The sequence below is a fragment of the Mustela nigripes genome, chromosome 6, assembly GCF_022355385.1.
Source record: "Mustela nigripes isolate SB6536 chromosome 6, MUSNIG.SB6536, whole genome shotgun sequence".
Classification (NCBI taxonomy): Eukaryota; Metazoa; Chordata; class Mammalia; order Carnivora; family Mustelidae; genus Mustela; species Mustela nigripes.
Genome location: NC_081562.1, coordinates 94,235,223 through 94,253,264, shown reverse-complemented (window position 1 = coordinate 94,253,264; position 18,042 = coordinate 94,235,223).

Sequence of the window (18,042 nt, the reverse complement as noted above, 5' to 3'; positions counted from 1 at the left end):
ATAAACACACAAATCAGAGGAACAGAACAGAAAACCCAGAAATAAACCCACAATTATATGGTCAATTAATCTTTGACAAAGCAGGAAAGAATACCCAATGGGAAAAAGACAGTGTCTTCAACAAATGGTGTTGAGTGATCAGTTACATACAAAAGATTGAAACTGGACCACTCTATTACACCATATGCAAAAATAAACTTGAAATGGATTAAAGACCAAAATGTGAGACCTGAAACTATAAAAATCCTAGAAGAGATCATAGGAAGTAATGTCTCTGACATCAGCCATTTTTCAAGATGTGTCTCCTGAGGCAAGGGAAATAAAAGCAAAAAGAAACTACTGGGGCTACATCAAAATAAAAGCTTCTGCACAGTGAGGTAAACAATAAACAAAACGAAAAGGCAACCTATGGAATTGGGGCAGATATTTGCAAATGACATATCCGATAAAGGGTTAGTATCCAAAATATATTAACAACTTATACAATTCAACACTCAAAAAACTGAATAATCAAATTTAAAAATGGGCAAAAGACATGAATAGGTATTTCTCTGAAGAAGACATTCAAATGGCCAACAGACACATGAAAAGATGCTGAACATCACTCATCATTAGGGAAAGGCAAATCAAAACTACAATGGGATATCTCCTCACACCTGTCAGAATCATTAAAATCAAAACCACAAGAAGCAGCAAGTGTTGGAGAGGACGTGGAGGAAAAGGAAACTTCATGCATTGTTAGTGGGAATACAAACTGGCACAGCCAGTGTGGAAAACAGTATGGAGGTTCTTCGAAAAGTTAAAATAGAACCACCCTATGATCCAGTAATTGCACTTCTGAGTTTTTACCCAAAAAATACAGAGCACTAACTCAGGGGGATACATTCACCCCTATGTTTATTACAGTGTTATTTACAATAGCCAAATTATGGAAGTAGTTCAAGTGTCCACCAATAGAGGAATGGATAAAGAAGAGATGAGGCAGAAACAGATACAGATATTTATATTATACACATAATGGAATATTATTCAGCCATAAAGAAGAATGAAATCTTGCCATTTGCAACAATATATATAGATAGAGCTAGAGAATATAATGTTAAGCAAAATAAGTCAATCAGAGAAAGATTAATCTCATATGATTTCACTCATATGTATAATTTAAGAAACAAAACAAATCAACCAAGAAAAAAGAAAGAGAGAGACACACAAACCAAGAAACAGACCTTAACAGTGGAGAACAAACTGATGGTTACCAGAGGGGATAGGGGTCGGGAGATGAGTGAAATAGATGATGGGAATGAAGGAATGCACTTGTGATGAGCACCGGGTCATGTATGGAATTACTGAATTACTATAATGTACACCTGAAACTAATATAACACTGTATGTTAAGTATACTGGAATTAAAATTTTAAAAATAAATGAAAAACACACAATAAGATCTACCCATCTAGCCCATAACTATGGCTTTATTTTATTTTTGGCTTTATTATTCCTCTTATCCCATTTACTTTTTGGAAAAAAAAAAAAAAAGATCTGGAGTTTATGTCAGCTGTTAAACTAAAGCCAAAGACCGTATTTATACTAAAGCATCGTTTTTCTAAGTGTTCACACACAAGAAAAGAAATCTTACTATGGGGAAGGATAGAATCATATGGATCCTTAGTTACCATAGAGAATTATTTTATAATCCATTCAAAATGGTTTTACCTCCTTTATGTTCCAGTCCCCTGTGTAAATCATAAAACCATTGTATGGTGAAGGAAATGAGAAATTTTAAGTGTTGTTAGCACACTGACTTTTTATCACCAAAAAAACCTGCATAAAGTTATATAGCATGTATCTTTCTACAATTACCCTGCACTGAGAAAATAGGTAATATGTGGCATTCCAATTTGATACTAGGGAGACACAGAGTTACAAGTGCAGGGAGTAGGGGGAGGGTGTACTCCAGGATATACAGATATTATTTTAAAGTGAATGTTTAGACGTGGGAGAGGTGTGAAGAAAATGAGTTTCTGTAACTCTATTCCTTTATGTTCACATTAGATGAAAAGTGTGGTATATATGAAATATCTAAAGGAGTTCAGAGCCACAAAACTTCAGTGTTTTGATAAAACTGACTAGAAAGTGGAAGCATCCTGTAATAAGCATTACTGTGGGTTACAGGCACTAACTCTACCTCAGGACCAGGAAGGAAAACTAATTTTTTAAAAATAACATGTATGCAACATATTAATGACCTTCTGATGAAGGTATTTCCCTCAAGGTGCTTTTAAGCACCTACTGCCCTCCAGTGTATTTTGTTGTTGTTGTTGATGATGATGTTGGTGTTGTTTTGTTCTGGGTTCAAGAAATGAGTAAATCATTTATGATAAATGAGCTGGAAATTTACAATGTTTTATTACATAGTCTATGCTATATAAGTGCTAAGTCATATTATGTTATAACTGAGAAAGACTACGTAGGCTGTTAGAGACCCCACTGACCTGACCAGTAACAAGACTGTCCTCTCAGCCCTCCTCTCTGCTCTGCTCTGCTTCTGTCTCGTGCACGTATGTTTTCAGAGGAGCAGAATGTAAGCATGAACCTGCTGGAAGTTTAGGTATACCATGTACATAATGGGTCCTAGTCACGGCCCTCAAATTGTGTTGTGAAAAAGTATGCCTATCTTTCAGTCACAATGAAAATAAAATGATCTGGCTTTTAGTTTCCATATTTTTAGTAATTCCTACTTCCTATGAAATATGATCTTAGAAATATGATCTTAGTAATAAAGGAGCTTGAGCTTAGACATCATTTAAAGTCCTTTAAAAGATGTAGTTCTCAGAAAGATTCCCAGACCAATAAGGCTTACTGAAGTAAAAGGAGAAAACAAAACAAAACAGAACACTAAAGATATTAACAGATTCTGACTAGTTCTGACTAAAAACCATAGCATATTAAACATCGCAAATATTCACCAGATCTCTATTAGAATTAAGACCTCGGAACAACATAAAATTTATATAATATGTGGATGGATTGTGAGTATGTCAGTGGACAGTTAAGTTTTTCTTTCTTCTTTATTATTTATTTTATCTTCTGTACCAGTAGAGGAGAGAAAATTAAGCTGAATTTGTACCTAAATCCTACCTAATTCCCTTTCTTTACCAGTAAACTGTATTAATTGGTTTTCTGAACCCTAAATATTAGGACCACTAAGTGGAAAATAATTTGCTGTAAGCCTTCTAAACACTGTGGTTGTCTCTAATGCACCATGAGACTGTCTGTGCTCTGAACACAGTCTGTAAAAGTCATCCTGTCCTGGCCAAGATGCAAGGGACGATTAGCAAGTGGTGGTGACTCTTAATGAAAAATAAAAACCAAATAGACTAGGCTTTACCATATTAATTGGTCTTAGTGCAGATATACTCTACTTTGCCACTCTGAGAGAGCACATAATTAAGCTTTCTGCTGCAGATCAACAGATGAATTCACATCTATTGCTTCAAAGAGAACAAGTGTGGATCATCATAGCCAACATAGCCTCAGCTCTGGTTATGTTTTCCAGAGGCATTTCCATCTTCGGCATTCAGAAGAGAGAAGACAGCACTAGTGAGAGGGAGTGAATAACTTTGACAGAGACTTTCCTCTGTGTGTCCAAAATATTTTAAATGTAACAAAACTGTCTGAAAGTAGAAGCAGCAATCACCAGCACCAACCGAAATCAGTTCAGGTAGAGGATCATTTCAAAATACACCTGCTATGGACAGATATTGCTCATTCCAAAAAAACCTATTGAAAGTAATACATATTATACAAACATATATTCTACACACACACACACACACACACACACAGACACATTTCTGGAACATAGTAAGTTCCAAAGACAGCCGAGTAGAAAGATCCTGAACTCACCTCCTCCTACACCAAAGAAAAAAGACCAGAAAGCTAGCTGAACAGCTTCTCCACAACAATGGAAAAAGGACCACATCAAGATGGGTAAGAGATGCAGAGACGTGGTCTTACCACAACCTCCCACCCACAGCAGACCACAATTGCAAGGAATCTCACGAATAAAAATTGCATCCCCAAGGAGTGAGGGCTTTGTGCCCCATATCAGGAACCCCAATCCTTGGGACCTGCCTGGCAGAGAGAAGCCCCCAAAATGTCTGTCTGGTCCAGGAAAACCAGAAAGGTGTAGGGAACAGAAAGCCTCCTCTTAAAGGGCTCGCATATAGACTTACCCTGGAAACCCAGACCAAAAGCAGCAGTTTAAAAAACAGCAGGTTGAAATAGTCACACCAAACCATACCTGAAGGAGATTCATTAATTAATCTTAAAGAACTACTGGAGACAAAGGGGTCTGTTGGAACTTTTTCCAAGGACAAAGGTGTTAACAGGTGCCATTTTTATACTGTCACTCCATCTTGCTAATGAACCAGTTGGTTTGCCCTGCCCTCTCCCACCACCACCAGCAGCCCCATTGAGGCAGGCAGGTTTGCCCAGCCCTTAGGATTTCCCACAGTCCTGTGACAGTCAGCAAGCTTACCTTGCTCTGCACACTCCTGTGGCCCCACTGCAGCTGGTGTGCTCACCCTTGCTCCACACTCCCCTGTAACACCCCCGCCCCCAAGCAAAAGTGCCCTGGCCCCACCTGTCAAACTGGTGCACCCAGTCCACACATGGGATGTCCCTTAAGCATCTGACCCTAGTGGCCAAGAGAGCCTGCATTTCTGGGTCCCTTGGGAAGGAAACAATCAGAGAGACCTTTCCTGTCAGGTTACCACCTCCAGAGCATGGCACAGACAGTAGACTGAAACACAACTCCAGACTTCCTGTGAGAAAGGCCTATTTACCTGTCTTGGAGTTTCAGTCCGAGGGGCAGGCTTCATGTTTACCACACATCTAGAGGCTATGGAGGAGCTCTCAGGGCATGTAGGCTGGGGCATGCTATCTCTGCTTTCTCTGTTGGCCTTCTTACTGTTTACTGGTACCTCTCAAAAAGTACCATATACATCTGTCTGGAGCCCCCATATTTGCAAATGTTGCCAGGGAGACACCTCTAAACTGCCTGGTCTGGAGGACAGCTCTATTTCAACTGTGGTCCCACAGGACTGTTTATATTTGCATACTTGCAAGGCTGTTGCCTGAGGGTTTGGCTTCCAATAAGCCTGAGTCTAGGTGCTGACTGAAATTCCTCCCTTTGGAATACTCACAGAGCCTGGCATGACCTCAACTAGAAACTATCAAGAATAAATCAGACTGCTTAGACAATCACAAAGGTTTGAGAGACAACCAAAAGCTAGGGCAAGGTTGTATGGTAAGAGTCATCACCAACATGAGGCCATTCCTTCAACACTGGGAGAGGTAGCTATTTTGCCTAATATATAGAAAGAAACACAGAGGGATGCCTGGGTGGCTCAGTGGGTTAAGCCTCTGCCTTCAGCTCAGGTCATGATTTCAGGGTCTTGAGATTGAGCCCCACATCGGGCTCTCTGCTCAGCAGGGAGTCTGCTTCCCTTCCTCTCTCTGCCCACTTCTCTGCCTACCTGTGATCTTGCTCTTCGTCAAATTAATTAATTAATTATTTTTTAAAAAGAAACACAGAGAGACAAAGAAAATGAAGAAACAGAGGAAATAGTTTCAAACAGAAGAACAACATAAAATGCCAGAAACACATCTTAATCAAACAAAGGTAAGTCATTTACCTGATAAAGTGTTCAAAATAAGGGTCATGAAGGTACTCACTAAACTTGGGAGAAAATGGATGAATATAATAAGAACCTCAATAAATAGATAAGAAAATACCCAAACAGAAGATATATATATAGAAAACAGCAGAATACACATTCCTCTCAAGTGCACATGGAATATCCTCTAGGATAGGTCACATATTAGAAATTAGCCTCAATACATTTAAGAATACTGAAATCATAACAAGATCATATGATCATTCTAATTACATTGGTATAAAACTAGAAATCAAGTATAAGAAGAAAACTGTAAAAATCATAAATATTTGTAGATTTCACAACATACTATTAAACAACCAATGGGCCAATGAAGGAGAAAATAAAAAAAAATGTTTTGAGACAAATTAAAGTGTAAGTACAATATTCCAAAATCAATGGTATGCTACAAAAGCAGTTGTAAGAGGAAGTTCATAGTGATACAAGCCTACCTCAAGAAATATGGAAAATCTCAATAACTAATCTAGCTCTACACCTAAAAGCACCAGAGAAATAAGAACAAACACAGCCCAAACTTAGTAGAAGGAGGGAAATAATAAAGATCAGACCAGAGGGGTGCCTGGGTGGCTCAGTCACTTAAAGGTCTGCCTTCGGCTTAGGTCATGGTCCCAGGGTCCTGGACTTGAGCTCCATGTCAGCCTCCTTGCTAAGTGGTGAGCCTGTTCCTCTTCCTTTCCTCTTCTTCTGCCCACCCCACCCCGACTCGTGCTCTCTCTCTCTCAAATAAATAAATAAAATCTTTTAAAAAGAAGAAATAGGGGTGCCTGGGTGTCTGGGTGCCTAAGTCGTTAAGTGTCTGCCTTCAGCTCGGATCGAGCCTACTTCTCCTTCTCCCTTTGCCCCTGCTTGTATTCCCTTTCTTGCTGTTTCTCTCTCTCTATCAAATAAATAAATAAATCTTTTTAAAAATTAAAAAATAAAAATAAATAAATAATTCTTTTTAAAATGATCAGAGCAGAAATAAATGAAATAGAGACTTAAAAAAATTGCAAAGATCAATGAAACTAAGAGCTGGTTCAAAATGGACAAATCTTTAGATAGACTTACTAAAAAAAGAGAGAGAGCTCAAACAAAATCAGAGATGGGAAAAGGAGAAATCACACCTGATAACACAGAAATACAAAGGATCATAAGACTTCTTGAAAAATTTTGCACCAACATATTGGACAGCTCAGAAGAAATGGATAAATTCCTAGAAGCATGTAGTCCTCCAAGAGTGAATTAGGGAGAAATAGAAAATATAAATAAATAACGAGTAGGGAGATTGAATGAGTGATCAAAAACTAACAACAAACCGAAGTCCAGGACCAGTTTACTGCTGAATTCTACCGAATAGTCAAAGATCTAATATATCTCCTTCTCAAACTCTTCTAGAAAGTTGAAAAAGAGGGAATGCTGTCAAACACATTTTATGAGGGCAGCATTACCCTGATACCAAAACAAGACAAAGACAAAACAAACAAACAAACAAAAAAGGAAATTACAAGCCAATATTCCTGATGAACACAGACACAAAGTTCTCAACAAAATATTAGTAAACCAAATTTAGCAATATATTAAGAGGATTATACACACTGAGTAAGTGGGATTTATTCCAGAAATACAAGGATGATTCTACATCTATAAATCAGTCAAATGATACACCACATTAACAAAATGAGGGATAAAATTCATTTCAATAGATCTTAATAGATACAGAAAAAACATTTGACAAAAATCAACATCGATTTATTATAAAAACTTGACAAAGGGGTCCAGAGGGAATGTACTTCAACATAGTAAAGGTCATATATAACAAATCCACAGCTAACATCAGACCTAATGGTGAAAAAATGGTTTTTCCTTAAAAATCAAGATTCCCACTTTTACCACTTTTACTCCAAATAAGACTAATAAACCTAGCCATGGCAATTAGACAAGAAGAATAATCAAAGCCATCCAAATTGGAAAGAAGTAAAACTGTTAGTATTTGCAGATAACACCATACTACATATAAAAACCCTAAAGATGCCACACACACACACACACACACACACACACACACACACACACAAATAATGTTAGAACTATTAACAGTAGAGTTGCAGGACACTAAAACAATATACAAAATATGTTGCCTTTCTATATACTAACAAACCATCAGAAAGAGAATTTAAGAAAACAATCCCATTTACAATTGCATCAAAAAGAGTAAAGTACCTAGGAATAAATTTAACCAAGGAGCAGAAAGACCTGACACTGAAAGCTCTAAGATATTAATGAAAGAAACTGAAGAAGACACAAATAAATTAATTTACCTAATCTATGAGCATGGAATATCATGGAATTGTTACCCAAAGCAATCTACAGATTCAATACAATCTCTATCAAAATTTTAATGACATTTTTCACAGCACTAGAATAAATAATTCTAAAATTTGTATGGAACCAAAAACACAAAACAAAACAAAAAAACAACCAACAAAACCCCTCAGTAGAGCCAAAGCAATCTTGAGAAAGAAGAACAAATCTGAAAGTATTACACACCTTGATTTTGAACTATATTACAAATATACAGTAATCAAAACAGTACAGTATCAGCATAAAAACAGACACATAGGGCACCTGGGTGGCTCAGTGGGTTAAGCTGCTGCCTTTGGCTCGGGTCATGATCTCAGGGTCCTGGGATCGAGTCCTGCATCGGGCACTCTGCTCAGCAGGGAGCCTGCTTCCTCCTCTCTCTCTCTCTCTCTGCCTGCCTCTATGCCTACTTGTGATTTCTCTCTGTCAAATGAATGGATAAAATCTTAAAAAAACAAAAAACAAAAAACAGACACATAGATCAGTGGAATAGAATAGGGAGGCCAGAAACCATCGAACACTACCTCAAAAACTAATGATACACTATATGTTATCTAACTAGACATAATAAAAAATTAATTAAAAGAAAATTTTAAAAACGAAATGCAAAAAAAAAAGAATGAAAGAATAGGGACACCAGAAGTAATCTCACACATTCATGGTCAATTAACTTGTGACAAAGGAGCCAAGAATATACAATGATGAATGGACAAGCTCTTGAATAAAAACAAAATAATAACAATAACAGAAAAAATGGACATAAGCAAAAGAAACAGAACCACTGTGTTACAGCATACATAAAAATTAACACCAAGTGGATTAAAGACTTGAATGTAAGATCTGAAACTATAAAACTCCTAGAAGAAAATATAGGCAGTAAGATCATTGCCGTAGGTCTTTGTGCTGAATATTTTAAGCTGACTCCAAAATCAAAGGTAACAAAAGCAAAATTTAATAAATAGAAATACTACAAACTAAAAAGTCTCTGTGTAGCCAAAAAAAAAACCAATAGAATGAAAAAGCAACCTACTGAGTGGGAGAAAATATTTATGAATCATATATCCAATAAGTGGTTAATATCTGAATTATATAAGGGATTCAAGTCAATAGTAAAAAAAAATCCATACAACCCAATTAACAAATGGACAGATCTAAGCAGACAATTTTCCAAATGAAACATACAGGTGACCAAAAGAAACATGAAAAGATGTTCAACATCATTATGAGGAGTGCAAATCAAAACCACAATGAGATACCACCTTACACTGATTAGACTGGCTATTACCAAAAACAGAAGAAATAATTGTTGGAGAGGCTATGGAAAAAGGGGAAGGGACTATTCAAGCACTGTTGCTGGGAATGCAAACTGGTACAAGCCAGTACAGAAACAGTATGGAGGTTCCTCAAAAAATTTAAAATAGAATTACCATAAGATCCAGCTATTCCACTTATGGATATTTTTCTGAAGAAAATGAAAACATTAACTTGGAAAGTTATATGTACCTCTATATTCACTACAGCATTATTTACAGTAGCCAAGATACAGAAACAACCCAAGTATTCATCAATGGATTAACTGATAAAGAAGATGTAGTGTGTATATGTACACACACACACACACAGAAATACTACTCAGCCATTTAAAAGAAGAAAATCTTGTCATTTGTGACCACATGATGATCTTGAAGGTATAATGTTAAGTGAAATAAGTCAGACAGAGATGAGAAATAGCATACAATTTCACTTATATGTGGAATCTAAAAACAACAACAACAAAGAAACAAAGAAAAGAAATAAAAAAGAAAACTCACACAGAACAGATTGGTGACACTGGTGATTGTCAGAGGTTGGAGTTGGGCAAAACAGGTAAAGGGAGTCAATTGTATGATAAAGAACGATAACTAGACTTCTTATGGTGATGACTTTGTAGTGTATACAAAGGCTGAAGTATTATGTTGTACACCTGAAATTAATATGTTATAAACCCCCCAAAACACATGATTTTCTCTTTTTTATCACTATTATGAATTATAATAGGCCTGTGAGACTAAACAGTTCTGAATAAAGTATAATTTGTAAATATTATAAAAAATAAAAACAAAATGTTAAAAAAAAGAATAGTACATTCCATTTGACCAGGGCCTATTATACATTAGGAACTGTACTAGTCACTTGACAGAAGCTATCTTATTAATCTTTCCATGAGCAACTGTTATTTTCATGATGAAACTGAGACCCCAATACACTAGACTTCCCAACACTAAGCATCCACTAAGCTTTGGAATGTACTCAAGCTAAGGTTTTTGGATTTCAAATCTTGTGATCTTCCATTCCAAAATTAGAGAGTAAGAAAAAACACTATTTGAATATAAAATATTGTTTCAAGGATCTGTTGAAGATACTGATGATTGTGCCTACAAACACGAAGGGCTCCTTTCTCCTCCGTCTTGTGGTTCTGATGTCTACACTCATCTAACACTCCTCAGAGTATGTTTACCACCCTGAAGATGCAAAAGAATGGCTGTGGAACTGTAATTCATGCCAGTTATCTTCAACAGTCCACCATACAGATTTCTTCAAAGAGCACTCTCCCTCCCACTTCCGAAAGAAAAAGAGAAAGGAAGGAAGGAAGGAAAGAAGGAAGGGAGGAAGGAAGGGAGAGAGGAAAACATTAAAACATTAGGCTACATGTTTCAAGTCGATTTTATAAAGTTTTTTATGACACAAGATATTTCAACCATTTTTGAGTTTATTTTCTATTTCTTTGTAATTTTCCCCTGTAAACATTATCACCCATGAATAATTTAAAGAAAAACATTTTTTGAGAACTACATCTACCTAAACATTTATTCTCACAATACAGTGAACATATGGAAATAACAATCGACTTGACCAACATCCATGGCAGACTCCAGAATGGCCTGAATCTCTGCCTTGTATCATTTAGTCAGTTTGGAAATTGGTGTTTAAATGTGCACTGAGTGGGTCCAGAACATCATATTCAGTTTATGAAACACGTAATAATGACATTTTTCTTCCTGGGTTACTTAGTAGAGACTAAATACAGTGCAGCCAGGTTTCCCCCCACCCAGTATTGGGGTAGATCACTATCTCTTTGGTTGATCACAGACGTGTTAATTTGTATGTACTTAGGAACCATGTTTTATTAGAAAAGGAAAAAAAAAAAGCGGGGGGGGGGGGATCCTGAATGGTTCAGTTGGTTAAGCATCCGCCTTTGGCTCAAGTTCATGATCCCAGGGTCCTGGGTTCAAGTCCTGCATCAGGCTCCCTCCTCAGCAGGGAGTCTGCTTCTCCCTCTCCCTCTGCCCCTGCTTGTGCTCTCTCTTTCTCTGGCAAATAAAATATTTTAAAAGAAAAAGAAAAAGAGAGATGAAAAGAGACAAGAAGAGAAAAGGAGGGGTTTGAGGGGAGGGGAAGAGAGGAGAGGAGAGGAAAAGAGAGGAAAGGGGGCTGATACTGTAAGCAGAGAAAGTAGATTGAGAGAGAGCCACAGAATCATATTTTAAAACTGAAATTCACTCCAAACGAGATATATACACAGTGAGTGGTGAACATATCACTTTCAAACATTGTTCAAATTATCATTTTCCCCTTCTTCCTTTCTTTCTTAAAAAGTTGAATGAATCCGTAATGGGATTCCATCACGCTGATGTAATTACTAGAGCACATGAAAGGAAAACATTTTTGGGAATATTCTTATTGATTATAGAAAGACAGGAGTCAATGTCCAGAGGAGAGTCATTGTAACCAGTACCACTCTATATTAATTTCCCAGGATTTCTGTAGCACAATAACACAACTAGGTAGCTGAAAACAAGAGTAATTTATTCCCTCACATTCTGGATGCTGGAAGTCCAAAATCAAGGTGTCAGCAGCTGCATGCTCCTTCTGATGGCCCTAGAGAAAAACCATTTCTCGCTTCTTCCAGCTTTCAACAGTCCTAGGCATTCCTTGGCTTCCGGCAACATAACTACAATATCTTTGTCTTCACATGGAATTCTTCTCTGAATATGTATATGTCCTCTACCCTTCTTATAAAGTAGATTTAGGGTGTATCCTAAATTTAGAATGATTTTTTTTTTTTTTTTTGCAGTGTGCTCTTTTACTAGGTTATGTTAGTTACCATACAGTACATCATTAGTTTTTGTTTTTTTTTTTTTTTTTTTTTTTTTTTTTTTTTTTTTTTTTTTTTTTAAGATTTTATTTATTTATTTGACAGAGAGAGATTACAAGTAGGCAGAGAGAGAGGAGGAAGCAGGCTCCCTGCTGAGCAGAGAGCCCGATGCGGGACTCGATCCCAGGACCCTGAGATCATGACCTGAGCCGAAGGCAGTGGCCTAACCCACTGAGCCACCCAGGCGCCCCATCATTAGTTTTTGAAGTAGCGTTCCATGATTTATTATTTTCATATAACACCCAGTGCTCCATGCAATACATCCCCTCCTTAATACCCATCACTGGGCTAACCCATCCTCCTACTTCCCACCCCTTTAAAACCCTCAGTTTGTTTCCTGGGGTCCATAGTCTCTCATGGTTTATCTCCTCCTCCAATTCCGCCCCCCCTTCATTTTTCTCTTCCTTCTCCTAATGTCCTCCATGCTATTCCTTATGTTCCACAAATAATTGTGTGGATATATATCATATATCCACATTACAATTGACTTTCTCTGTTTGACTTATTTCACTTAGCATAATCTCTTCCAGTTCCACCCATGTTGATGCAAAAGGTGGGTATTCATCCTTCCTGATGACTGAGTAATATTCCATTGTATGTATGGACCACATCCATTCATGGTTGAAGGGCCTATCAGCTCTTTCCATGGTTTGGCTATTGTGGACATTGCTGCTATGAACATTGGTGTGCATATGGCCCCTCTTTTCACTACATCTGTATATTCAGGGTAAATATCCATTAGTGCAAATCCTGGGTTATAGGGTAGCTCTGTTTTTAATTTTTTGAGGAACTTCCACACTGTTCTCCAAAATGGCTGAATAGACCAATAACTGGTAATGAGATTGAAGCAGTGATCAAAAACCTCCCCAAAAAATAAGAGTCCAGGAGCTGATGGATTCCCTGAGGAATTATAGCAAACATTCAAAGAAGAAATAATACCTATTCTCCTAAAGCTGTTTCAAAAAATAGAAACAGAAAGAAAACTTCCAGACTCTTTTTTATGAGGCCAGCATTACCTTAATCCCAAAACTAGGCAAAGACCCCATCAAAAAGGAGAATTTCAGACCAATATCCCTCATGAATATGGACGCCAAAATTCTCAACAAGATCTTAGCTAACAGGACCCAAAGGAGTATCTAAAGGAGTATCTAAAGGAGTACCTAAAAGGAGTATCTACCACAATCAGGTGGGATTTATTCTTGGGATGCAAGTGTGATTCAACATTCACAAATCAAGCAGTGTGACAGAGCACATTAATAGGAGGAAAAAGAAGAACCATGTGGTCCTCTCAATTGATGCAGAAAAAGAATTTGACAAACAGCATCCTTTCCTGATTAAAACTCTCCAGAGTATGGGTATAGAGGCAACATTACTCAATTTCATAAAATCCATCTATGTAAAACCCACAGCAAACATCATTCTCAATGGGGAAAAGCTGAGAGTCTTTCCATTGAGATCAAGAACATGACAAGGACGCCCATTCTCACCACTCTTGTTCAACATAGTACTAGAAGTTCTAGCTACAGCAATCAGACTACAAAAAGAAATAAAAGGTATTCAAATTGGCAAAGAAGTCGAAGTCTCTCTCTTCACAGACGACATGATACTTTATATGGAAAACCCAAAAGACTCTATCCCCAAGTTACTAGAACTCAGTAATGTAGCAAGATACAAAATGAATGCACAGAAATCAGTTCTTTTCTTATGCACTAACAATGAAACTATAGAAAGAGAAATTAGAGAATCGATTTCATTTACAATAGCACCAAAAAACATAAAATACCTTGGAAAAAACCTAAACAAATAGGCAAAGGATCTATACTCTAGGAACTACAGAACACTAATGAAAGAAATCGAAAAAGACACAAAAAGATTGAAAACATTCCATGCTCATAGGTTGGAAGAATAAACATTGTTAAAATGTCTATACTGCCTCAAGCAATCTATACTTTCAATGCCATCCTGATCAAAATACCAATGGCGTTTTTCAAAGTGTTGGAACAAAGAATCCTAAAATTTGTATGAATCAGAAAAGACCCTGAATAACCGAGAAAATGTTGAAAAAGAAAAACAAAACTGGGGGTATCACCTTGCCTGATTTCAAGCTATTATTACAAAGCTGTGGTCACCAAGACAGCATGGTACTGGCACAAAACCAGATACATAGACCAATGGAACAGAGTAGAGAGCCCAGATATGGACCCTCAACTCTATAGTTAAATAATTTTTGAGAAACAGGAAAAATATCCAATGGAAAAAAGACAGTCTCTTCAATAAATGGTGCTGGAAAAATTGGACAGCTATATACAGAAGAATGAAACTTGACCATTCTCTTACACCATACACAAAGATAAACTCAAAGAGGATGAAAGACCTCAGTGTGAGACAGGAATCCATCAAAATCCTAGAGAAAAACATAGGCAGTAACCTCTTCGACATCAGCCACAGCAACTTCTTTCATGACACATTTCCAAAGGCAAGGGAAACAAAAGCAAAAATGAAATTTTGGGACTTCATCAAGATGAAAAGCTGCACATCAAAGGAAACAGTCAACAAAACCAAGAGGCAACCCATGGAACGGAAGAAGATACTTGCAAATGACACTACAGACAAAGGGTTGATATTCAAGATCTATAAAGAACTTCTCAAACTCAGCACCCAAAAAACAGAATGATTTCTAATTACATTTGCATATACCCTACTTCCAAATAATATAACATAATTGATATTCTGGGTAGACACGAATTCCGGAGGGATCCCAACCCTCATCCTCACTCTCCAGAAAGTCTCACATATAACAAAAAAAGGCCACACACACAAAGACACATGCAAAAATATGCTTATTACAGAATACATGAGCACCTCTGTAACTTGAGGTCTGGCAGTTAGCACTATGAGGACCCAACCCATAAGCCTATACACCCGTTCTGCAACCAACACAAATCAGGCCGCAGGGAAACATTTCTCTTCATGGATTGTTGTACACGCTTGGGTAAGGTATCTGTACAGGAATGCCATAAATACGTGGGTTAATAGCAGTGATTCTGAGTACAATAAGAGTACAAGTGGTGCAAACACATGAGAAAGAAAGAGACTCATTCATTTGCCAAATACTTCCTCCCAAATGGCATGAATGAACCAGACTGTTGCTTAAGTATTATTTCCCAGTTAGTGCTGAATGTCCACTTACTTGTTTCTCCTTTTATGCTTTAATTTGTGGATCCAATTTGTAATCCAAAATGTGTGTGAACTAGTACAGTTTTCACCAAAATTTTACTTGGCAGCTGAGGAACATTTTGCAATATTAAACTATTGATATTACTCAAACTGGTATACATATTTACATCTATTACCTATCTATAGATGTCAAAATCTGACATGCATCAAGTATGATACTCCTTACTTGTTCACTACACAAACACCGAACATGAGAACTGTGAATATTTTTATTTTTTAAATATTTAATTAGCTAAATATTTAAAATAATACTCTTATTTAAATAAGTTAGATCAAGATTTTTATTTTTACTAGGTCTAACTTGAAGCCTACATTTTAATTTTGTTAGAGGATATTGCATATTTAAGAACAAAACCATGAAAATAATTTTAATTTTTTGCATTCTACTTAATTTATATTTCTGATGGTAATGTACTTAAATTGTACACACTTCACAAATAATTACACTTTGTTTAATTTCTATTGTGATGAAGATACAAATTATGTGCATTTTAAAATTAATAGAACATAAATCAGAAAAGAATCTTGATTACAGTTAAATAATTAGTGGTTGTGCTGAAATAAAGACAAAAATAAACTTGATACAATAAATATAAACTTACAAATTTCATGTTTTTATTTTACTACCCCAAACTTTGTCAGCTCATCAACGAATATCCACATTTGCACAATAATAAATTCATTTGTCTGACATCTTGATTACTTCAATTATATTAAAACCATAGCTGAAACATATTTTAAATTATTATCATTTTAAAGCTATGTCAATGCAAAAGGATAAAACATTTGTATTTGACAGTTTGTTTGCTGGATTTATAATTGTTAAATATTTAAATTACCAAGAAGCAATGCTTTATCATGCAACAATCTATTTTATTCATGCTAAGAGGGAATTATTTGATCAACTAATTAGTGTTTTATCTTTTTTACATGATATATGGGCCTCTACACATTCTCTTTCCTGGGGCAAACATTAGCAGTGAATAGGATCTGAACATCTTTCAAAAGACAGGGAGTTTGTGATTGGTAAATGGACAGCTAATTTTCAGGTAGTCCTATTTTATTCATTCGCTAGATCTGCTGTAACAAAGTGGCACAAATTGGGTGTCTCCAATACAGAAATATGTCATGTCACTGTTGTGGAAGCTGGAAGTCTGAGGTCAAGATGTCAGCCAGCTTGGTTTCTTCTGAGGGCTTGGAGGGGAAAGACATGTTCCAAGATTCTTCCTTGGCTTGCAAATGGCCATCTTTTTTCCATGTGTCTTCCCATAGTCTCCCTCAGTCTGTATCTATGCCCAAATTCCCACTTCGTAATTGATTAGGGTCAGTCATGTTCCTCTGGGCCCACCCTAATGACTTCATTTTAATTATCTCTATAAAGACCTTATCTCTAAATATAGTCACATTCCAAGGTACTGGGGGTTAAGACATCAACATACGAATTTGGGGAGAGAACACAATTCTGCACATAATAACTACACAGGGACATGAAGAGGTTTGCCTTTTTTTGTTTTGTTTTATTTTGTTTTGTTTTCCTACAGGATTGAACTTTGTTGTCCATAAATACTTGGGCATTTTCTGCAAGACAATTAACATACAGCAAGTGGTTTTAGCCACAAAAGGACAAAAGTTATGTAACATGATCATTTTTTCTGGATTCATATTGACTCTCATGTCCTTAAAATCATCAACAAATTTTTATATGATAATAGCTCAGCTGATAGATATAATCTGGTATTCTCCCCCCAAAATCCATTTTTGCTGTGTTTGACAGAGGAAGTAGTTTTCTTCAACTTCATTAAGTTTTAGGAATGTTCCATTTTTTTTAGTCTTATGCAATTACTCTTCAAGGTAATAAACATGAGTCATTCTTTTATGATTGCTAATCTATTTTTATGTATCTGCAAAATATATAGTTGATGAACTTTAATAAAATCTGAAGTGAGATCCCTTGAGGCCATTTTCAGATGATTTTGCTACAGACTTCAGTGAGTAGCAATCCAGTTAGCTCAGCATACAGTGTGTTCGCCTTTAAAATAGATGGGCTAATGAGAAGCATGTCCGTGCTGGCCTGGTATAATGGCTTAGCCTCAAAAACTGGTTGTTAAAACAAACTCTGCACCATCCAAGACCTAACTGCCAATGATTCAATGGTGTAACATAGCTTAATTGAATATACTTTCAGCTTGGAAAAGGTAAATAGGAAACAAGGCAGCAAGAATAGGCATGTCTGCAAATATGCCATCTAATTTTGTTTCTGGAAGAAATCCAGGAGATTACAGGTTTAAGCAAAATCAGATAATTCAACCAGTTTTCTCTTCTGAAGAAATATTCTGTCCCACAAAACCAGTAAATGATTGAACTACTGACAGGTTCTACCCAGGAACTAAACATGAGGCTGACAATTCTGGCAGCACAGAGATTTGGTCCCCAAAATGCAATCACAGGTACTTCTTTTTGGAAGAGCATCCTTTAGTGTCTTTCTCTGTCATATTTCTACCAAATAGTATTTATTTGCTCTCCAAATCA